The sequence below is a fragment of the Bos indicus x Bos taurus genome, chromosome 18 (assembly GCF_003369695.1).
Source record: "Bos indicus x Bos taurus breed Angus x Brahman F1 hybrid chromosome 18, Bos_hybrid_MaternalHap_v2.0, whole genome shotgun sequence".
Lineage (NCBI taxonomy): Eukaryota > Metazoa > Chordata > Mammalia > Artiodactyla > Bovidae > Bos > Bos indicus x Bos taurus.
The window spans coordinates 29312086-29335465 of NC_040093.1; the positions used below are offsets into that span (position 1 = coordinate 29312086).

The 23380-nt window shown below is 41.6% G+C and overlaps 1 protein-coding gene across 1 annotated transcript in view; it reads right to left on the bottom strand.

Annotated features, from left to right (window-relative positions):
• Window positions 1-8: 8 nt before the first annotated feature.
• The window catches only part of NIP7 (NIP7, nucleolar pre-rRNA processing protein), a 66596-nt gene continuing 43224 nt past the window's right edge, over window positions 9-23380 (bottom strand). The window contains exons 5-6 of the transcript XR_003506557.1: window positions 944-1051; window positions 9-84 (exon numbers count right to left, since the gene is read on the bottom strand). The gene's annotated coding sequence lies outside the window, so the exon portion shown is untranslated. The remainder of the gene's footprint in view (window positions 85-943; window positions 1052-23380) is intronic.

A 23380-nucleotide genomic window follows, 5' to 3' on the forward strand; every position in this document is an offset into this window, starting at 1 on the left:
GGATGGAACCCAGGTCTCCAGCATTGCGGGCGGATTCTTGACCGTCTGAGCCACCAGGGAAGCAGCTTACAGACCTGCAGAATTCTGGAAGACGAGGCAAAGTCACCTTTTTCCCATTTTCCTTCACCTTGTAAAGGATCCGTCTTGAGACAAGAGCAACTTGTTCTGCCCCTACCACCACCCCAACTCCTGAGCAGCTTCTGTTCCAGCCCCAGATGTACATTTTTACTTTGCACTCTCCGGGCTGTGACCTGTCTCTTTAAGGCTCAGTTTCCTCTTCACCAGTAAAACGGGCATGATAATCTCTACTTTATAGAGAAATTTGGCCGATTGAGAGAGAGAGAGCGTGTACCTGCAGAGCGCTTGGTGCCTAGTATTCAGTGTATAAATGACAGGCGGTGAACCGGCACTTGAGACAGTGTTTGAGGGTATGATATGGAGAATCCCAAGTTTGTGCTATTACTGAGAATCTGATTTTCTTGTATGTCAATTATCTCTAAATAAGGCTCAGGGCGGGGTGGGGGGAGAGATCTGTTTTTAAGTGAATTATTAAGTAACCAGGACAACTACACTGTTTCTACGTATCCTAAAATAAAATTTCGCCTCAACTGTGGCTGGTTAGAGGTCCCAGCATTTTGGAATTATAAGTATAGTTAATATGCAATATTGTGAGCTACGCATTCTTAACTGCCATTACAAATGACAAACTGGTCATGGTGAGATGTTATTTTCATCATGTCACTCTCCCATATTCTCCATGCATTCATGTATGCTAAGTCACTTCAGTCATGTCATTACTCTCCATAATCCATCCCCAGCCATTCCCTTTTACAAGCCTTGTGCACCAGTCCCTGACTCCTAAACCAACTGGTATAAGCCCACATCTGTGATCATATCAGGTCCACCCACTTATGATACCCTCTTCCTTCTGATGCCTACTCACCTTTCAAGCTCCTTGAATTCCTTCTTTATCACAAACTCTGCTACCATCCTGAGCTCCAGTGATCCCATCTCCATATGGTACTTAAGCACATTACTATTTCAGAAATTTCTGAAAGGAACAAAAACATTTACATATATATATAAATTTAAGTGCTAGCAATAGAAATTTGTAGCAAATGCAAAAGGACACAGTTCTGTAAACATATTTGTTAAATGATGATTCATACTTAACCCTGGTGTGCATGAGTCAACTAGAAGGCTACGTTAAAGATGCAAATTCCCAGGAATTCCCTGGAAGTTCAGTGGTTAGGACTCTGAGCTTTCACTGCAGTGAAAGTTTGATCCCTGATTGGGGGAGCTAACATCCTACAAGTCACGAAGCTCAACAACAACAAAAAAGCAGATTCCCTCCAGTCCAGACTTAGAGACTTTCAGTCACTCAGTCGTGTCCGACTCTGCGACCCCATGGACTGCAGCACGCCAGGCCTCCCTGTCCATCACCAAATCCCGGAGTTTACTCAAACGCATGTCCATTGAGTCGGTGATGCCATCCAACCATCTCATCCTCTGTCGTCCCCTTCTCCTCCCACCTTCAATCTTGTAGGTGAGACTTTTCCTCACCTTAAATCTTGGCTTTCCTTGTTACTTACTTTGGCCAATACATTGTGACAGAAATGGTACTGTGCAAGTTACAACATCTAGACTTCAAGAAACCTTGAAATTTCCATCTTCACCATCTTAGAACACTTCATGATGCTGTGAAGAAGTCTGGGATTAAAGATGTTACCTATATATTGGCACTTGCCACCTAACTCTGCTGCTGCTGTTGCTGCTAAGTTGCTTCCGTCGTGTCTGACTCTGTGTGACCCCATAGACGGCAGCCCACCAGGCTCCCCCATCCCTGGGATTCTCCAGGCAAGAACACTGGAGTGGGTTGCCATTTCCTCCAATGCATGAAAGTGAAAAGTGAACGTGAAGTCGCTCAGTCGTGTCCGACTCTTGGAAGTCCCATGGACTGCAGCCTACTAGGCTCTGCCCTGCAGGCTCCGTCCATGGGATTTTCCAGACAAGGGTACTGGAGTGGGTTGCCATTGCCTTCTCCGGCCACCTACCTCTACAAGGACCAAATTATAAGCCACTGCAGCTGCAGACCTTCAACACCCCATGAAAGGAGTTAAGGTGGAGATCAGGAATGAGGCACTCTCTGCTCTGGTAAAAACTGGCAGAACAAGTCTTCAGATAATTAGGGACTTTCAGGAGATGATTTTATGAGCCCAATTTTTGCATCTCCTTGAATCTAGAAATGCACTAAAATCCTTCCTGGTGACACATGCTCCTCGTGACTATCAGTAATCTGCAAAAACTATGTGTTTCATTGCATGCACTCTCCCTTCACCAAAATCACATATATATATATTGACATTCCCCCCTACCTCTTCGTTGCAGTTTCTCAGAGCTATATGAAATGCTATCTCTTGGGCTATAGAAATGCTGTCTTTTTGGGCCTGCTGCTGCTGCTAAGTCGCTTCAGTCGTGTCCGACTCTGTGCGACCCCATAGACGGCAGCCCACCAGGCTCCTCTGTCCCTGGGATTCTCCAGGCAAGAATACTGGAGTGGGTTGCCATTTCCTTCTCCAATGCATGGAAGTGAAAAGTGAAAGTGAAGTCGCTCAGTTGTGCCCGACTCTTAGCGACCCCATGGACTGCAGCCTACCAGGCTCCTCCGTCCATGGGATTTTCCAGACAAGAGTACTGCAGTGGGGTGCCATTGCCTTCTCTGCTCTTTGGGCCTATTTTGCCCCAGATGAGGCAAAACACAGCTCACACATTGTGCTTTTTTTCCCCCTAGTCGACAAAGATGAGCTACTTAGGGTGTCTCAGCTGAGACTGCCCCTTAATCAACTTAATACAAACCATGACTGTGTTCAGGCTATATCAGCAGGTCAGCCCCATCAACCCCAGCATTATGAGATAATAAAACATTGTTTTAAGACACACAAAAATTTAAAAAGCCAATTCCCAGCCCCATTTCCAGTGATTCAGGTCCAGCAAGTCTGGATATATAATCAGAAATTAACATTTTTAGCAAATTATTTTGAATGACGCTGATGCATGTGATCTACGGGTAACTTTGGGAAACACTGAACTTTTTTACACAATTTTTAAAGGTTTCACTCATTTACAGTTATTACAAAATACTTGGCTATATGCCCCATGGTGTACAATATGTCTTTGTAGCCTACCTTACACTCAATTATTTGTACCTGCCACTCCCCCCAGTACTGCCCCTCTCCCACCCACCTGCACCCACTGGTAATCACTAATCTGTTTTCTATTATCTGTGAGTCTGTTTTTTTTGTTGTTGTTGTTAAGCCATTCTATTTTGTTTTTCTTCTGGCCACACCTTGAGGTTTGCTGGATCTTTGACCTCCAACCAGGGATTGAACCCTGGCCCTTGGCAGTGAAAGCACAGGGTCCTAATCACTGTACTGCCAGGGAATTCCCTGTGAGTCTGTTTTGAAGCATATTTAATATGTGTTTATCTTTCATACAGTAAATTAGCAAAATCACATGGCATTTCCTTTACTACCTCCACCTCTAGGAAACTGAGTCCAATAGTGTTTTTGAAGATCCTAAGAAGCTAGCAGAGGATGAGATGGCTGGATGGCATCACCAACTTGATGGAAGTGAGACTGATGAACTCTGGGAGTTGGTGATGGATACGGAGGCCTGGCGTGCTGCAACTCATGGGGTCGCAAAGAGTCGGACACGACTGAGTGACTGAACTGAACTGAACTGAAGAAACTAGCATGGAAGAAACTCTCCACCAAGGGAGGGGTTGGACAAATATATTTGGAGTACCACAAAAGCTAAATTGGGCTTCCTGAGTCTGGGACGAAGAAAGCAGTTTGGGATTTCTCCAGTAGCAAGAACCCTATAAGCTTTGCCAAAGGGACCTAGGTTAGTGACAGGATTTTGAAGTGGAAGGGTTACATGATGCATGCAGAAAGGCTGGACCCTTGTTGCCAGTGCTCCCAGCTAGTAGACATATTTGAGCATCAGTGCAGAGGCTGCCAGCTCTGCCCGGTCTTCAGGAAGTGACCAGTGTGGACTGAAGACTAGAGGGCCCCTCCTGAATGTTCTGCACTATGTAAAATCCCTGGGGCAGAGGAGAGAAATGTTCATAAATGACTGAGACTCAATTTGCCACCATCATGGCAACTGGAATTAGAATCAGATTAAAGTGTTTTTTTTTAAAAATTAGTATTTAAATTTCTTTTTTAGAATTTCAAATGGTTTTTCCAGTAGTCATGTATGGATGTGAGAGTTGGACCATAAAGAAAGCTGAGCGCCGAAGAATTGATGCTTTTGAACTGTGGAGTTGGAGAAGACTCTTGAGAGTCCTTTGGACTGCAAGGAGATCCAATCAGTCCATCGTAAAGGAAATTAGTCCTGAATATTCATTGGAAGGACTGATGCTGAAGCTGAAACTCCAATACTTTGGGCACCTGATACGAAGAACTGACTTACTGGAAAAGACCCTGATGCTGGGAAAGATTGAAGGCAAAAGGAGAAGGGGACAACAGAGGATGAGATGGTTGGATGGATGGCATCACCAACTCAATGGACATGAGTTTGAGCAAGCTCTGGGAGTTGGTGATGGACAGGGAAGCCTGGCGTGCTGCAGTCCATGGAGTTGCAAAGAGTCAGACACAACTGAGCGACTGAACTGAAGTTGAAATAATAATTTAATCAATTCCCACTTTAACTTAGATTTACCAATGGTTATTATTTTTCCATATTTTATTTCATTTATATTTATTTTTATTATTGTCATTAATATTGTTAAACCAAACCATTTCAGAGTTAAGTTGCAGACCTCATGACACTTTACCTCCAAATAATTCCGTGTCTTCTATGAAAAGCCCCTGTATGATTTTCAAGTTCAGAGAATTTAACATGCAGATAAAACTATTATCTAACAGGCTGTCCACATTATTTTCCAATCATTATAATACTGTTCTTTGTGAAATTTTGGTATGTCTATGGGATCAAGGATCCAAGTCAGGATAATGTATTGCATTTATGTATGTCTCCTTGGTTTCCTTTAATCAGGCATGATTCTTCAGCCTCTGCTTTTTTTTTTTCCATGAAAATAGATATTTTTTTAAAGAATAGACATGACAATAGACATTCTTTTTTAAGAATATGGCTTCAAATTGAATTTGATTCAGGAAAATACTATGGCTTAAATAAATTAATATTCACAATGGTAGCCTATGATAGCCAGAAAGTCTAGCTTGAAATCTGTGTCCCTGCTACTCACAAACTTGGTGACCTCAGCTGGCTTTCTCAATCTCTTTTTTCCAAGTGGATACTTAGGGTCTCAACACTATTTGATGAAAACAGTTCCCCACTGAATTGTTTTCATGTTTGTCGAAAACTGACTGACCATGTAAGTGTAGGTCTTTTTCTCAACTTGCTAGTCTGTTCCAGTTATTTGTCTAGCCTCATGCCAGTCCCACACTATCTTGGTTATGATCGCTTTGTAAGGCTGAGAGTCAAGCTTTTGTGAGTTTTCAAAATTGTTTCTGCTATTCTAGACCCTTTATGTTTTCACCAAAGTTTTAAAATCAGCTTGTTGAGCCACGTGATCAAGGTTAACATCACCAGTGACAAATCATGTTGATAGCATGTACTCCCTGGTATGTGCTACAAAAGCACTTCCCCACTCTGGCATTCTTCCCCCAAACCCATAATTCCATCTAAACAGGAGAAAAACATTAGGCAAACCCTAATGTTTTAGGCAAACTGAGGAACATTCTACAAAATACCTGACCAATAGCAATCAAAACCATCAAACTTACTTAAAAAATAAAAACAAGGACACAAGGAGAAATTGTCACAGACCCACTTTGACTAAGGAGACAGACAACTCAAATGCAAAGTGGCAACCTGGAGTGGATCCTAGAACAAAATAAAAAGGATATCAGGGAAAAAAACAGTAAAATTCAGATTAAAGTGACAGTAATGTACCAGTGTTGATTTCTTAGTTTTGACAAATGTACTATGGTATATTCAAGATGGTAACATTATTGGACGTGGGGTAAGAGGTATATAAAAACTCTGTACTATTTTGCAACTTTTCTGTAAATCTGAACGTATCCCAAAATAATAAGGTTACTTTTAAAAATCAGCCTGTTAATTTCTGTAAAAGCACTTATAGATGAATTTACAAAGAATGAACACCTTAATAATCCTGAGGCTCACAATCCACCAACATGGTACACTGCTCCACTTATTTGAATGTTTTTTCAATTTGTGGTTTACAGCACCGAGGTCTTCTACATCTTTTGTCAAAATTATTTCTAAATATTTTATGGTTTTCTGCTATTACAAATGGAATTATTTCATCTTCAATTGTTTGCTGCTATAATAGAGAAATATAATTGATTTTGTACATTGACTTAGTATCTTATAACCTTGCTAAACTCACTTATACTTCTAGTGATTGTAAATTTCTTAGAAAACTCTACGTGGCAATCATATCATCTGCTAATAGGGATGGTTTTACTTGTTCCTTTCCAATCTATATGCCTTTTTCCTTGCCTTATTTCACTGGCAAGGAGTATTTCACACTAGCATTTCTAGTAGAACACTGAATAAAAACGGTAAAATGAGCATCTCTGGCTTGTTCCTAATCTTAGTAGGAAAGCATTCTGTCTCTGACAATTAAATATGATGTTTGTAGATTTGTCAGTAGATACTCTTCATCTGATAGAATTCCCCTACCTACATTGTTTCCTGAGGTGTCTTTTTTTTTCTCTTTAAATCATAAAAGGAGACTAGAGCCTGTAAAATATTTTGTCTGCTCTATTAGGATGATGTTTATATGATTTTATATGATCATCTAGATATGCTATGCTAAGTTGCTTCAGTCGAGCCCAACTTTTTGCGACCATATGGACTGTAGCCCACCAAGCTCCTCTGTCCATGGGATTCCATATGTAGATAAATAAATGTGTATGTGTCCTTACAATGAAATATAATTCAGCAGTAAGAAAAAGAGCATGCTAAAACATGAATGTACCTTGAAATCATCGTGCTAAGTGAAAGAAGCCCATCTCAACAGACCACATACAGTATGACTTCATATATATATAATTTCACGAAAAGGCACATCTAGAGACCTCCCTGGTGGCCTGGTGGTTAAGACTCTGCACTTCCACTGCCGGAGGTGAGGCTTCGATCCCTGGTCAGGAAACTTAAGATCCCACATGCTGCAGGGCAACGAAGCCCACCTGCCACAACTAAGACCCCACACAGCCTACTTAATTAATCAATTATTTTTTAAAAAGGCACATCTGTAGAGACAGAAAGTACATTTAGTGGTTGTACATGGCTGAGAGGGTTGGGAAAAATGGTGAATGACCACTAATGGGGATGAAGCTTCTTTTGTGTATGGTGACGATGTTATAAAATTAGATTGCAATGATGCCTGCACGACTCTGTAACTACACTAAAAGATACTGAATTGTATACTTTTGATAGATAATTTGTATAGTATGTGAGTTATAAAGCTGCTAAGGAAAAAACAGACAAAGTTAATTTAGTGGTTAGGGGAAGGGCATAAGGAGGGAATCAAAAAACATTAAAAGACTACAATACTTTCCAGACGTGGAGCCAATGAAAAAATGGATGTGAAAAGATGTTAACACTTAGAAATTCTTTACCCGGTAAAGGGTTCTTTTTGATAAAGATGATCCAGTTCAGAGATTGGATGATGTCATTGTTTTTACTACAATCTACTGAGCCAAAGGCCACTTTGAAAAATCATAATGTTTCCATAAACACAAAGTTTCCTTTAGGCAGGTTTTTGCCTTCAGAATGTTCCAAATGTCTTTGGTCAATGACCTTTATTTAATCTGTGGAGGATGAGGGGTAAAGCACAGAAATCTCCTTCGTGATTAGATTAATCTCTAACATGTTTTTTAAGTCAGCTTTTTAAAAATATATATGCACTAATGTACTTTTTATAACCATCATCCACATTCATTTAATGAAACACTTCCTCAGGAGAGCGGCTGGAGGAGTGAACAATGGCTATGGATTAAGTGATAAATTAATAAATTAAGATAAGAGGTAGTAAAGGGAAGAAGTTTTAAATTTAATTTCTAAGTCTTAATATATTCACATGGCTCCAAACTAAAAAAAAATTAAACATCTCAATAAAAAGTATCTTGCCCACCACCTTTCTACCTACTTTCCATTCCCTTCCACTCACCCACCACAGAAACCATTTAATAATTTTTATGTGTATCCTTCCTGAGTTTCTCCATGCAAAATGCAAGTAAATACACATATTTATACTTAGTTTTAAGGGCTTCCCTGGTGGTTCAGACAGTAAAGAATCTGCCTGCAATGTGGGTTCAATCCCTGGGTCCAGAAGATCCCTTTAAGAAGGGAATAGCTACCCACTCCAGTATTCCTGCCTGGGAAAACCCATGGATGGAGGAGCCTGGCAGGCTACAGTCCATGGGGTCACAGAGTCAGACACAACTGAGCAACTAACATTTTTATACTTAAGTTTTCTTTACATATAAAATGTAGTGAACATCACCCTTCTGCATCTTGCCTTTTTTACTTAATGACATCTTAGAAATGTTTAGATAATGATACATAAAGTACCTCCTCATTTATTTTTACATAGTTTTTACAGCTGCATAGTTTTCTACAGCTCAGTATTCAGAGTTTGGTATGAATACATCATAATTTAACTAGTCTGCTGATGGAGATTTGGGTTTCCAGTGTTTTGGAATTGCAAATAATGCTGCAATTAATACAACTCTGATCTTTTATCACTGTACACATGTATAAGAAGAAATGGGAATTCTAAGTCAAAAGCACATGCAATTGTAATGTTAGCAATTGCACCAATTTATATTCTCACTGGCGATGTACATGAGTGCTGGATTCCTCACAGTCTCAGAGTGTGTGTTATCAAAGTTTTTGGATTATAACAGTGAGACATTTTTAGGACTTCCCTGGTGGACTCGGTGATAGAGAATCCGCCTGCCAATGCAGGAGACACAGGTTCAGTCTCTGGTCTGGGAAATTTCCACATGCCGTGGGGCAGCTCAGCCCATGCGCCACCAATATTGAGCCTGCGGCTCTAGAGCCTGGGAGCAGCAACTACTGAAGCCCAGAGCTCATGCTCTGCAACAAGAGAAGCCTGTACACTGCTCGCTGCAACGAAAGAAAAGCCAGCACAGCAACGAAGACCCAGCACAGCCAGCAAAACCAAACGATGAGACCTTTTAAAAATTATATCACACTGTGGTTTTGACTTGCATTTCACTTCTTAAGAGTGAGGTCAAACATCTTTTTTCTATAGTTAAGAGTGACAGAGGAATTTATCAATCTTCCATCTAGATCCATATCTGAAGGAAAAAAAAAAAAAAAAACCAACCCTAATGGCCAAAAATTTCTTTTTTGAGTCAAGATGGTTTGATTTCTATATGCCAAGCACAAGCCTACTTTGGGGGTATTCTCTCTGCCCAACTTCACATTTAGATTTATCAGTCTAATCTCTGGTTAAGTGTCAACCCCTGGGTGAGGCCTCGGTGAGCCTCCACATCCTGAGTGGCTGCTCTGTCCAAAACATCATTGTGTTTTCTTTCTATAGAGCGCATGGCTACATGATATTTTTCTTTCCCTTTTCCCTCTCAAAATCAACTTTATTGGCATTCTGGAAACTAAGCAAAAAATTACAACAACCAGGTGAACACTTAATCAAGGAAAAAAAAAAAAAACAGATGAATCTCAGTCAGAGAACTCTGTGATGTTTTAACTTGCCCTGTCTCCATCCCCTGCTCTCCAGTTCGGCAGAAAGCTTTGACCATGGCAGTCCCCATTCCTAGCACAAGTTCCTAGTCCTGGAGGTAGTAGCAGTGATCTCATTCTTCAAAAATTGTGGCTGTTCATTTCAACCAGTCTGGTGGCTCTCTGAAGGGCCAGCTCAAAAACTTTACCCTCATTTTGCTTAATTCAGAATTCCTCCAAGTACGAGGCAGCTATGGGGGGCGGGGGGTGCATTTGATAGATTTAAAGGCAAATGTATTAGTCGCTGCCTCCCAGAACAAGAAATAATGGTTGGGCAAACAAAAGACCAACCAAAAATAATAATATTTAGGTATAAGGCATTTCTTTGAGACCCTGATTTTAAATCTTTTGAGTACCTGGAAATGAAATTGCTGGATCATATGGTAATTCTATTTTTAAGTTTTTGAGAAACTGCTATACTATTTTCCATATAGCAGCTATACCATTTTACATTCCTATTCCTATCAATAGTGCACAAGGGCTCCAATTTTTCCACATTCTCACCAATACTTAGTATTTTTAAATTCTTCATAGTACTCATCTGAATTGGGGCGATGGGAAAGGAATCTGGCTTTGCTACTGGGCTGCTCAGGCAGCCTCAAACCCTGAGGCATTCTTAAAGCATTTAACTTCGTGCTAACTTTGAGCAGTGGACGTGAGATCCACCCCGGTTAAGTTCAGGTTAGCTTTGGGACATGGGGATATTTTCTTTCATCCATAATCATTGGATCTGGGCCTATAAATCAAATAGTTAAGAAACAAAACACAAACAAGGTCATAATTTGTTTCTTCCTGCCCTCTGTTTTTCTTGGCATGGAGAAAACTCAAGCCTTTCCTGACTGGGGATGGGTAATGACACTGTTGGAGGGTGGGTTGTGATTCATTAAAAGTAGCCTGAGTAACTAGCCTTTTATTTCTTCTCATTCTTTTCCCTTATTGTCCCAACTCATGTAAGGAAACACATGGAATAAAATAATTCTCCTGCTGATAAAGAACTTTCCCTCAGCTCTTTGTTCATTTGCAGCTATATGCTCCCAGAATCAGAATCAAAATCCTGGGGCTCTGGAGGCAACTATGGCAGATGTGATGGGTATTTCAGAATAGAGAAGGAAGGTCAAGAACCCTGGCTTATGGAAGCCACCTTCTTCACTCGCTTTTCTCACAGAGGTATCTATTACGTTAGGAAATTGTATGTGTCCCCTGGGATCCTGGCCACACGGCAGGGGTTGGGTGTGGCTGTGGTGAAGTCACAGTTCCCTGTCTCTAGTGTGATGACACTCGCACTTTCCTCTCAGCTGAGGGCCACAGTGTCAACCTTTGCTGAGGCCACGAGAGGGAAAAGGAAGCAGTGAGCAATAGAAAATATTCACTTAATAGTATACATAGATCATAATACTAAGAGAAATAATATTATAAGAAATAGCATAATATTTTCCTCTTTTACACTACATGCTGCTATTTTGTTTGAAATATTTTTATAATCTTTTTTAAAAGAAATGAAGAATACATTAAAAAATATGTATAGAAAGAAGGGTGGACAGTAACAGACCAAAATCCTAACGATAGCTATCTTAGGGTTGAGGGCTTAGAGTGGATTTTAGTTTTCATCTTTATACTTTTATGTATCTTTTTCCATTCTTTTTACAGACTGCATATTATTTCTGTAATCAAAAAGAAATTATAGTGTTATTTTTTAAGTTGATTTGTGTGCCCCAGCTTCCCGCACCTCTGTGGAATTGGAACAATTTATTTTCAAAGAGGTGGGCTTGGAAGGACCCTAGTGGGATGGGAGAGGTGAGAGACACACATGTGACCACACTCAGGGTCAGGGTGAGGTTGTGGAAAAATACCAGCGAAGCCACACCCTCAGTACGGTTTTGGTCAAGGCTACTATTTTTACTATTTTTTTAACCCGTGTTTTTTATTTTATTTTTAAAATTTTTACTTTTTGGCCACGTTATGCAGCATGCAGGATCCTAGTTCCCTGACCAGGGATCAGGCCCACATCCCCTGCATTGGAAGCATGGAGTCTTAACCACTGGACTGCCTGGGAAGGTCCAAGTTACTCCTGAATCACCCCTCCACTGGCTTTCCCCCCGACCCGCCCATGTGAAATAATCCCAGTTTACAACCTGCTGTTGTAAATCTAGCTTCCTTGCCTCTTATCATTTTTGTGGTCACCCTCTGAGCCTGCTCCCAGCACTCCACTGTCTCTGCGGACAGCTTCTCCTGTGGGGGACCCGGCCAGGAAGGGGAGCATGAAAGGATGAAATCTGTGGGTCCCTAATAACCGAAGTGGATGGTTCTTGTTGACTTTTGAGAAGGGGCTCAACAAAAAGGACACCCCTTCCCTATTCAGTCTCTGAATCAGCTGGGGGTCTGGGTGGTCAGGAGATGAATTATCTTCTGATAAGGCTATATGTTAAGAGACGTGGCTGATCATGTGTGCCCGGTAGGCTTTCTTGAATTCTAATTAAATAGACTTTCCCACAGTCCCAGGAAACACTGGACCAGGGTGCCCTCCGTGGGTGGAGGAATGCTGCTTCCCAGCATCTGGACCCTGAGAGCCCAGGAAGAGGACGACACTGGGAGACTCATATCCAGCTTCTCCTAATACTCCTTCTTCCCTAAGTGCAGGAGAAGGAAGACATGGAGAGGAGCTGTGAGCGTTAACGCTAATTGATGACCCTCTACAGGAAGGAAATATCTAGAGTGGGGAAAAAGCATTTTCCTCTCCCAAAGTTTTACTATTTCTTGGATTATAGAACATTGGGAAGATATGAAGCAAGCTATAAACCACCCCCTCAAAAAGTGCACGTAAGTGCCCGTGGCTTTGGTATTAATGGTTTCTATCTGCCTTTCCCTTTCTTCTGGTCTCTGTACCCCATCTTCCCAGGAGGAACTGTTCCTGCTGTAGTGTATGCAAAGCTAGCAAGGGCTGCTAATCAGATGCTGTTGGGGCATGTGATCCAATCTGTCCAATTAGAGAAGCTCATTTCCCTGGCCCTACTGTTTCAGGAAGAGACACTTGATCTAAGGTACCCAATCAGGAAACAGGACTAAAGGCAGGAAGACTGCTTAATATGAATACTGGATTTGGAAAAAGAGTAAACCTCAGAGCTCTCCACAGCTATTTTGTCTGCAAAAGTAGCAAGAATCTAAAGAATAGAGCCCAACAAAACAGAAAGGTGCCCTGGGGACGTTGTTGACCCTAGGATCTAGTCAGAAATGAAATCTGTCTAGTCTTGTGGTTACATGAGCCACTAAACTTGCCCATTTCTGGCTCAAGCTAGAGTCAGGTAGGTTGTCCGTTCCTTGCAATGTATGCGCACACACAGAATTTGGCCTCCACTTTCCAAGGGTGCTTAGGCTGTGAAGCCCAAACATCCATCGGACATTCAGAGCCCCTTCATGGTGCCCTTTATAAACTTGAAAATTGATCAAGTATTCTAAAAGATTCAGATAGCTCTGGTTACTGCATTGGGGCAGCAATACTTGCTTCTTCATGTTGGTGCCATTTCTGCTTGCCAGCAACCTGGACACACAGACTGGAGGGCCTATAGCTTGAGAGAAGACAAGTAATATGGGTGTGCTGGAATGCACAAAATGCTAGGAGAAAGTGACTGATTCTCTTTTCCTTTATATGTAATGAATGAGAATTGGAGGTAGAAAGAAAAGGAAGACAACCCCAACCAAAAAGAAGAGGATGTGTGGGCAAGTTAACTTGCAAGATGGTGCTAGGATGCAGGGCAGTGTAGAAAAAACCATGGAAAAATAACAGCTAACACTTTATTTAGCATTTAATCAAGAGAGACATTAGGCACTTCACATGCATTGTAACAATTCTAGGTGGTAGGTACTATTGTTATTCCTACTCTACATACACTAACACTGAGATGAGATGGGTTAGGCACCTGTGAGAGGGTTCCACAACCCTGGAGCCAGGACTCTACATCATGGTCATGTGAACCCTGCACTTCCTAACCATCACGTCCTCTTCTCAAGTTAAACACCTGAATTAGAACCTAGCCTCTGTCTCTTGCTTGTTGAGTGACAGTGGGCAAATCAGCCTCTCTGCGCATGTTGCCTCACCTGGAAAACTCATATTATACCAGATAGATAACCGTTTTCTTAAAGCTCTTTTGGGACTTCCCTGGTGGTCCAGCAAGGGGCATGGGTCTGCTCCCTGCTCCCCCTAAGATTCCCACATGCCACCCAGGGCAGCCAAAAAGTGAAAACAAACAAAAAACCTCTTTCAACTCACAATTTCAGGAAAACAAAAACAAAAACTTTTAAAACACAACTCCCCAATCTAGGATTTATATTCTTGGCCTGAGCTTTGCCCTTCAAGATCATATAGATTGGTTTTTCCCATGGATTTAGGATCAAAGGGCTCCTTCGGGTTATGTGTTCCTTTGAAATGGATTCAAAGGCATGCTTTTTCAAAGTGCAGGGGAAACTGGAAAGCCTTCATCCTTGCTGAGTGAATCACCATCCCAGAGCACAGGTGACAAGTCCTGACCCATCCCTACACTGTCTGATAAACCCACAGGTCACAGGTCTAAAATCAACCCCACTTTTCCTTCTTCCTGGCTCCTTTGTGGGCTTTCTGATAAGGTGCCCTAAGTCAGCTGTGACAGTGTTTTCTCTCTCTGCAAACAACAGTCCCCAGGGCGTGCACTCTGCCTGCAAGCTCCCCAGCTGCTTCCAGCTCTCGCTCTGCCCAGAGCCCTTTAATTGCTGCATTCCAACAAATTAGCCATGTGACAGAAGATTATTTTTAACTTCAATAGAGCAGCTCCCTCTCTTTTAATATATCATGCTTGGCCCACATTCCCTCGGTGAAAAGGGCACCATCGGCTACTTCTGAGAACTTTTAATTACTTCAATTGTTTGCAAAATCCTTAGAAGCTTAAAAAAAAAGTTCCTTCTCCTTTTCCAGTTTTCCCATTTGCTATTTAATGAAAGCTGAGGCTGACTCCAACATGGGTATTTACCAGCTTTAAGGGGTCTCCCCAAAGCCACTCTATCTGCTGCCATTCTCTGCAGGACAGTTTTCTGAAGTGCAAACCCATTGGGGGTTGAGAGGAAGGCAAGCTCCAGAACAACAGAGGCTCGTTCCTCAGCCCCACATGGAACCCCAGAAGGAGGCAGGATGGGGATGGCTGGCAGCCTTAGGAAGACTGAGTGCTAAACACCTCCTAGGTCTTGGGACCCTCCAAGAGGCTCCTGATGATTGAGCTTGACACTATGCTGAGCCTTTCGCCTTCAAGTAAACCACACAGAACAATGAGCATCTCAGGGACCACCATGTGGACCAAAGACCATTTAATTTTTCTGAATTTTCTCAACTCCAGATATTTCTTGGCTCAGGTGGCCAAGTTGGCAGTGTGGCCAAAAAAGAGCAACATTGTGTCACCCACCATCACCTTTAAGTTCAAGTCTCCCCCAAATTGAGAAATGTACATTTTCTTATGCCTGAGTTTTATAAGGCAATTCATACAGGTTACAAAATAATTCATACAGAAATGTATCATTCCAGCCATTTTCTATCTAATCCCACCCCTTCCCCACGGTTTTGCTTTCTACCATTTCTGTCACCCACAGTCAACCAAGGTTCAATAATATATGGAAAATTCCAGAAGTAAGCAACTTATAAGTTTTAAATTGTGCACCATTCTGAGTAGCTTGATGATATCTCGTGCCATCCTGCTTCATCCCAACAGGGCTGTGACAAGTATCCACAATATATATGCTAACTCGATAGTCACTTAGGATTCTATTAGGTTATCAGACTGCCATCATATCACAGTGTTCAGATAAATCTTATTTTACTTAGTAACATCCCCAAGGCTCAAGAGTAGTGATGCTGGCAATTTGGATATTCTCTTACTGTGCCTAATTTAGAAATTAAATTTTATCACCCTGAATATTCATTGGAAGGACTGATGCTGAAGCTCCAATACTTTAGATATCTGATGTAAAGAGCCAACTCATTGGGAAAGACCCTAATGCTGGGAAAGACTGAAGGTGGGAGGAGAAGGGGACGACAGAGGATGAGATGGTTGGATGGCATCAACGAGTCAACGGATAAGCAAACTCTGGGAGATACTGAAGGACAGGGAAGCCTGGCATGCTGCAGCACATGGGAGTCACAAAAAGTCAGACATGAATTAGCGACTGAACAACAAAAGTATGTATGTATAGGGGAAAACATAGTATATATGGAGTGTGGTACTCTCCGAGGTTACAGGCATCCACTGAGGGTCTTAGAACATACACCCCATGTGTAAGAGGGAACTATTTTATATATTTTTTTATATTTTATATTTTTGATGCACTGTGAATTATAAAAAGACAGATGTGCGTGTGCATGTGTGTGTGTATGGGTGAATGGGTGTGGTTATATGTTGGTAAAAAGGAAGGAGTGTTTCAGGCAGTGGGAACAGCATACATGCATGCTGACAGGTGAGAAAAAGCACAGTGCACGTGGGGAATGGAAAAAGGCCAGCATGACTGGGATCTGCAGGGAGTAACATGTTATACCCTCAAACTCCAGTTCTTTCAAATTTTTTTTTCAAGTTTTTAAAATTGAGGCATGTTTTACAAAAATCAAATATCTACATTATAATGTGGGTCAGTGAGTTTTGACAACTGCAAACACTCATGTAACCCACCACCCAAATTAAGATATAATGTTTCCTTCTCTTCAGAAAGGTGCCTAGTATCCCTTTTCCAGTCTCTGCCCCCCAAACCTGGGGCGGCCGCTGTTCTGATTTCTGTTACCTATATTTGTCTCGTTTCTTCTTGGAATCATGCAGTGTGCACTTGTCTTTCTACATTGTGTTTTTGAAATACATCTGTGTTGTTCCAACAGCTCCCACCTGGGTGATGGTTTTCTGTTGGGTTTGCAGGAGTAAGTGGAAGTCATAAATTCGGGCCTAACCAAAAAAATTTCATTAATGATGGATTTTCTTAGAACAGGCTTACATCAACTGCCATGGACCACAGTAGAACTATTTAGACGTGGCAAGGTGCTTCTGATTAAAAAGAAGCTGGCAAAATGTAACTCAAAGCTTATCCTTGACCTAGCTCTTTTACATTTAGGAGTTTCTCTTACATTTAAATATACTCACGCAAGTACAACATGATGTCTGTATAAGAATATGAATGCCAGGACTATATTTCATAGCTGAGGATTAGAAACAAACTAATGTCCATCAGTAGGGATCTGATTAAATAAATAATAATGAGTCCAGAAATGGAACCCTATCCAGTCATGAAAATAAGTGAGAAGGTTCCTTATGGACAGAAATGAGATGATTTCCTAAGGGCAAGAAGTGGAACAGTGTGTTCATTCACTTTATTCAATGAACATTTATGAAGAAACTACAGTATACCAGGTGCCATTCTACACGCTGAGGATATAACACTATAGCATTAAAGTCCCTCTCCTCGTGCTGCATCCATTCTAGTGGCAGGAGTAGAAGGAAAAACAGACAGATGAGAAATGTATTTGTAGGGTGTGCTATCATTAATATAAAATAAAAGAATAAAAGCGGGGAAGAGGAACTTAACCCTGGTGGTCCAGTGATTAAGCCTCCATGCTTCCCCTGTAGGGGGCGCGGGTTTGATTGCTTGGGTAACTAAGATCCTGCATGCTGCAAGGCACAGCCAAAAGGTAGGGGGAAAAAGGGAAAAGAAAACATAAACGCATTCTTTTATTTTTTATTTTTAAATAAATAATGCAATGCCTCGAGGCTTGCATGATCTTAGTTCCCTGACCAAAGAGTGAACCTGGGTCCGGGCAGTGAGGGCTCTGAGCCCTAACCACTGGACCACGAAGGGATTCCCAATGTGTTTTTTAAAAATACGCATAAAATCTCTATCTTGAAGAAGATACTCCAACTGGTAGCACTGGGGAAGAGAACTGGGAAGCTGGGGCACATGGACAGAGGAATAAATACCACTTTGTGTTCTTCATACCCTCTGAATTTTAAAATTTTGAATGTTACCTAACCCAGAACTAATGGATATAATTACAATTTTTTTCTTTTAAGTTGGAAGAAGTTCTTGGCAGTAGTTCCAAGCACCTGGGCCCTCAAGTTGTGGGAAACGCCCAACTGCTTTTGAATCAGGGCTGGAGGAAAGGGCTAGCTCCAGGCTGTCACTCACTGCTGTCATGAACCAAAGTTATAGCATCACTCCAGGAAGATTAAAGAACCATCAGGGGGACAGAAGGAAATAAAATCAATCTTGAGTCACTTATGTTTCACGGGTATTTATAAAAGGCTTAGGAAGCTCCTTCCTAAATATGAATTAATGTCAAGAGCAAGTCATCTCAGGAAATGCAAGTTCCTTTCTTTAAACTTTCTGGGACCATCCCATTCTGGAATGAACTGCATAGGGCCAAGTTCTTTCACAGGGAACATCTGTGTGTGGGCAGGTGGAGGGATGGGAGCATAATAACAGGACCATCTAAAAAAAAAAAAAAAAGAGCGAGGGAGACCTTCTAACACTGAATTTGGACCTCATCTTTTTTCTCAGCTTCCTTTGAGTTCTCCATATGTTTGGTTGTATGGGAAGGAAGGTCTATAGGATTATTGATTGGGTTTATTCATGTGAAAGTGGCAATCTGTAAGAGGAGCCTGACTGAACTCTGTTATCTTTTTTCTTTTTCTTAATATTTACTTGGCTGTGCCAGGTCTTAGTTACAGGATATAGGATCTAGTTCCCTGAAAAAGTGAAAGTGAAGTTGCATAGCCGTGTCCGACTCTTTGCGACCCCATGGACTGTAGCCCCCCAGGCTCCTCCGTCCATGGGATTCTCCAGGAAAGAATACTGGAGTGGGTTGCCATTTCCTTCTCCTGGGGATCTTCCCAACCCAGGGATTGAACCCAGGTCTCCTACATTGCAGGCAGACGCTTTAACCTCTGGGCCACCAGGGAAGCCACCCACGCCCCCTGCATTGGGAGTGTGGAGTCTTAGCCACTGGACCATCAGGGAAGTCCCTGAAATCTGTACTCTTTGTGAATGTTTGTGTTCCAGAAGCTTCCCAGAATTATTGCATGATGGCTCTGTGACTACGATCTCTGTGTGGTCTCCAGTCAACCAAAATGGGAAAAAAAGTTTGGCTTTGAATAACAGGTCTATAATTATCTTAACTCACAATAAATTACCCCTTTAAAAAATCCTATCATTATTTTTCTTATATTTTTATTAACTTTTAATTAGTAGTTAACATAGGAATCTAATTTTGAAAAAAGTAGATTGTTGGAGATAAAATTTTGGTTCTCTTTAATCATTTCCTACAATGCTAATTTAATTGGTCTGGAGTGTGGCTGGCAAGTATTACTTTCTTACAATGATTCTAATACTCAGCAAAGTATGAGAACCACTTGTCTAACTGATAAAGGACTCCAATATTTTTGAAAACTCAATACCTAGATGTTATGGAAAATATATACATACATTGAACATAATAAATGGTTTTCTTTCTCTAAGTGAAAGGTGAAATTTCCCTTTCAATACGGACTGCATTTTAGCAAAAGCACTTCCATAAACTTTTGGGTTTTGTAAATAAAAAGCCAATTTGTGGGACTTCCCCGGTGGCTCAGTGGCTAAAACTCTGCACTCCCAGTAGGAGGCCTGGGCTTCGATCCCTGGTTGGGGAACTAGATCCCACATACTGCAACTAAAGACCCAGCATGGTCAAATAAACAAATAAATATTAAAAAAACAAAAAAAGCCAATTTGCAATCCTGGAATGAAACCTGAGGACAATGAGACCCTAAACTTGTATCAAAGTTATCACTGTTGGGGAATGTTGCACCTCTGTAGATCATCAACATGTGGCTTGAGACTGGGGACTGAGGAACCAATGAAGAAGTTTCTTGGCTAGAGACAGAGAAGGTTGTCCAGACCCTTCTGGAAGGTAAGGCTGAGACACTTAAGGACTGTGCTGTCCAACACAGTAGCCACCATCTGCATGTCGTTGCTAAATATAAGTGAATTAAAAATTAAATCAAATTAAAAATTCAGTTTCTTAGTCATAGTGGCTACATTTCAAGTGTTCAATAGCCCGTATAACTAGTGGCTACAATACTGGATGCGAACATAGAACATCCCCATCATCAAAGATGATGACACAGAGCTGTCTTTGGGACAGCACTACTGTAGAAATCATTTTACATGGTCTTATCTGGTTGGTAGTTTAAAATTCCCTTTCCTGAAATGTAATTACGTGCTCTCATTACCAAGCTTTCGACACAGTTTTAAAGTGATAATAACAGCTAACGTTTATTGTACACTTAACATAACCATCAGTTCTCTTGGTTGCAGACAGCAGGTTTCTCTCTTGCTAATTTAAGCACGAAGGGACTTATTAAAGGGTATGGCTTTAGCGCACAGAATCGGTAAGAAAGTCAAGAAACAGACTCCAGGCTAAACATCCAGGAACCACTCCCAAAATGATACTGTGGAACTCGTTGACAAGCAAGCCACAGCCTCTGTCACCGTCCGGAAGCTTCAGAACTGCTAAGCTGCCACCACAGCTGCTGGTTCTAGAATCACGAGGCCTTGGCCATAAACGGCCTCAGCAAAATGGATGCTTCACACCTGCCTCTTCCTCCACGTAGCTCCTAGTTCTAAAGACTCACACAAATGGAATCCAAGTCATAAACAGAACTGGAGCTGCAAGGGAGTTTGTGACATGTTATGCAGGTTTATCCCTCCAGCCTCCTGAAGTTCAGAAAGTGAGCTAAGACAGGGCTGAAATGGGTTTGGAGCAAACCAGTCAGTCTAAAGTAACTGCCATGACCTGCTGTATGCCAAATCCTGTGAACATGCCTCATGGCACTGCTTTCTTACAGAAATTCAGGGAGGAAGGACCTGTAATCAACCCCCTTTGACAGAGGAGGACACTACAGGAAATGGTGGGGCACACAGACAGTCTTAGCTGTGCTTTGCGAAGTTAGAAGAGGGCCCTCTGCCCACTCAGGGAGAGAAGGAAAGTGGAGCGAGGAGGGGACAGCTGCCTTGAGAAGCAGGGATGGAAGATGACCACACAGGAGAAAAAAAGCAGCAGTCCCAAGGTGACAAAGGACAGCCAGAATGAATTTGAGAACTCACGAGTGCTGCTGCTGTACAAATTCATGCCAGATTCCAGAGTCCCTGCCCTCTCCACAAACCCACGCCGCCCTCAGTGGGAAGAACCATAACTTGACGCACAATTGAGACACAAGGACACTTGTCTGTCTACATCCCAACAACCCCAGTTGCATCTGTGGCACAGGACAGGAGTACAAAAGTAAAGAACTCAAGCAGGGAAGGCTTCCAGAAGGAGGTGAGTTTTTAGTGGGTTTGAGAGGAGATGTGTAAGCTTATGCACAGCTGTCAGAAGGCAGAGGGTTTCAGATGAAAGAGCGCATCCATCCTCATGCCAAGACTCATGCCAAGGCTGAAAGGGGGCAGCCACTGTAGCATATCAAAGCAGTGCCCTTGACTGAGGATGAAGGAGGTGAGTCAGTGTTTGGGAGAGAACAATAAATAAGCAGGGTTGGGAAGGGAGTTGATTTGCAGGATAAAATCATGTGAAACCCTTCCTATGATAATAATTAAATTCAAATATTAGTAAAGTATGTATTGAAACTGGACTTGAAGCAGAACGAAAATCTCAGGGAGTGGGTCCTAGACATTTTCTAACAAATACTCCTGGGTTAATTTTCCTGATCTGCCTGTCCTGAGGACTATTCTCAGTCTTAGCTTCTCTGTGATGCAGCTCAAGTTTTGGTGAGCAGGGGTTGGGGTCCCTTTGCCACATCATTCTTTTCTGGAGACATTACAGTAGGATCAAAAGACAACTACATCAGGGAAAAGAATACAGCTCAAGGAAATGGGACTCTTGGAGTTGGGCAACTCAGGAAAATTTAAGAAAGGGATGTCAACACCCCAGACATATGCTGGCAAGTTTGATTCTCACTGTGCTTAAGCTTTACCAAACAATACATTTTAATAAGTGTTTCCACCTACCAAGTTCAATCTTAAGCCATTTAATAATATATTAAATCATTTAACCCTCACAGCAATTACCAACACTAAGCTTTCCTCATTTTACAAAAGAGAAACATGAGGCTTAGACGGTCCCACAGCTAAGAACTGGACTCCACAGCCCATGGATTTAACTATCCTGCTATGCTGCCTTGATTTCTTCTTCCTCATTTGTGTTTTCTTATTATTTTTCACGTGTTATGTTTATATACTTGTCAGCTCCAAAAACTAGAAGTTTCTTAAAGTGTAATGATCAAGTCTAATAATTCATCCTTTGATACCCTTACCCCCAGCACTTACCGGAGATGAGCACACAATGAGTGCTTAATATACATAAGCAAGACAGAGCTTTGTGACAAAGTGATCATTCACCTTATACTCATCAATTCTTGCAGACATTCACAGCTTCCAGAGAACAAGTAGAAGGAGAAAATCCTCATTCATAGAGGACCACAGTCAAGGCTCTTGGATCCTGACAGTCACAGGCTTAAATCTTAACTCAGACATTTTAGTGGTGTAATCTCAGGCAAATGTTAAAAGGAAAAATAAATTTAAATTACAATTTATAGGCACTTCCCTGGTGGTTCAGTGGCTAAGACTCTACGCTCCCAAGGTAGGGAGACTGGGTTCAAACCCTGGTCGAGGAACTAGATCTCACAGGTCATCTGAAGAGTTTGCATGCCACAATGAAGATCAAAGATCCCGCATGCTGCAACTAAGATCCGGCACAGTCAAAAAACTAAATAAAACTAATTAAAAGAATTATAATTTATAAAGAATTATTCTTAAAAAAAAAAAGGCACTGCTGTTGGGACATGAAAAATAGCTAGGAAAGTTTATGATTCAGGATTTAAATACATATATTAAGTATGTGTTTTATAGAAGTGGTAGGTGGCTGTGTTCCCAGAAGAGCTCAGTGTCTTGCTAGCGGGCCTACTGACTCTCCTTGGCCCCTCCTATTGAGAAAGACCCAGCAGCAAGAACAGGGACTCATGGTTAAATGTTAACTTGTGTTTATTTCTCTACAACTGCCTGCTGTTTAATTTGGCCAACCCAGTGAAGATTCTTTCGTAAGCCTGTGTGTAATTTCTAAACACCAGACCTACGACCTTTACACACATGCTAAACATTTATAGAGTGGGAGAGTTCTCCTTTTTTCTCCATCAGTGGAGTGAGTAAATACCAACATCCTCCCCTCCCACCCCCTCCCAAAAAGTATTCTTTGATCTGCACTACAGATAAACCAGTAATAATTCATCCTGATCAGCTAAGAGCTATAAAGCAGATTCTTTGATAAGCCAATTAATTTCAGAGGGCACTGGGGCTTGTTTCTTCCTGATGCCGATTTAGATTCTTAAAGTCATAGAGTTTTAGAGCTGGGAAGAGATCTTTTAAGATTAGCTTGTCAAACTGTCTGATGTTAACAGAAGGTTGCTGCTGCTGCTGCTAAGTCGCTTCAGTCGTGTCCGACTCTGTGCGACCCCATAGACGGCAGCCCACCAGGCTC